The sequence below is a fragment of the Myotis davidii genome, unplaced genomic scaffold (genome assembly GCF_000327345.1).
Source record: "Myotis davidii unplaced genomic scaffold, ASM32734v1 scaffold402, whole genome shotgun sequence".
NCBI classification, from domain to species: Eukaryota; Metazoa; Chordata; class Mammalia; order Chiroptera; family Vespertilionidae; genus Myotis; species Myotis davidii.
Window position 1 is genome coordinate 1,214,375 of NW_006293393.1, and position 1,096 is coordinate 1,215,470.

Genomic DNA, 1,096 nt, shown 5'->3' on the forward strand with positions numbered 1-1,096 from the left:
ATTTCTTACACTGATATTTTATTGAAAATAGCTAGCCAAATGGTTATCCATGCTTAACCTAAAAAGTCAGAGAAGTGAAAGATTTCTGTGTGCTCAGAGAAGGGAAGAGAGAACCACATATATTGTGGAGCAGCACTAATGTCTACTATCAAGTATTTCCTTGTTCCCCCTTCTGAGCTCAAAAATAAGATCTCCCCTAACTAGTATTCTTCTACTCTTGATGCTATGGATGTTTTTATTTGTAAATGATATAAAATTGAGCCAGGGTGAACAACTCTGCTTTTTCTTTTCTTCTGTGAAATTACTTGCCAGGATGCAAGGTGGATAGCTGGCACTTGTCTGTGCAAATAGCCTTCTAGATATTTGGATTGCCTACTCATAGCAAGTGTTTCTTTCTTTTAAAAAAATACTTTTAAAAGTATGTTTTTATTAATTTTATAGAAAGGAGAAGGGAAAGGGAGAGAGACATAGAAACACTGACTTGAGAGAAACATTGGTTGGCTGCCTCCTCCACATCCCCCTCTGGGGATCAAGTTTTCAAACCGGGTATGTGTCCTGACTGGGAATCAAACTGGTGAACTCTTGGTGCATGGGTTGACACTCAATCACTGAGCTACACTGGCTGGGCACGAGTGCTTCTTTCATAGGGAAAGGGGCTGGAGAATAAGAAAATCAAAGTAAGGCAGTACTCAACCTAGCTTCTTCTGGGCACCTCCAAACCCAATAGAAGTAGCAGCCATCTACAGATGGCTCTGTAGCTCATGCTTGGTGACTCCAGGCAGGGCTTAGGCAGTGGCTGACCTTGTACCTCCTAGGTAGCCCAAGAGCCAGTGCACTCAGTGGAAAGCTTCAGACAAAGCCAGATTACAACCCCACCTCCACCAGCGACACACTCAAGGGCAGACTTGGTAAGCAACAAAGCCCCACTGAAACAAGTTATGCTCTGTAGAGTCAGTTTCTGCCCAGCAGCTCCTCTGCTATAGCCACAGCTAGTCCTCACAGCCAATCAGCTTGGGAGTCAATTCCTCCCAGTGATGCCAACAGTACAATGACAACAGCACAGTACACACAGGGATGCACCTGGCAGTGCACACCC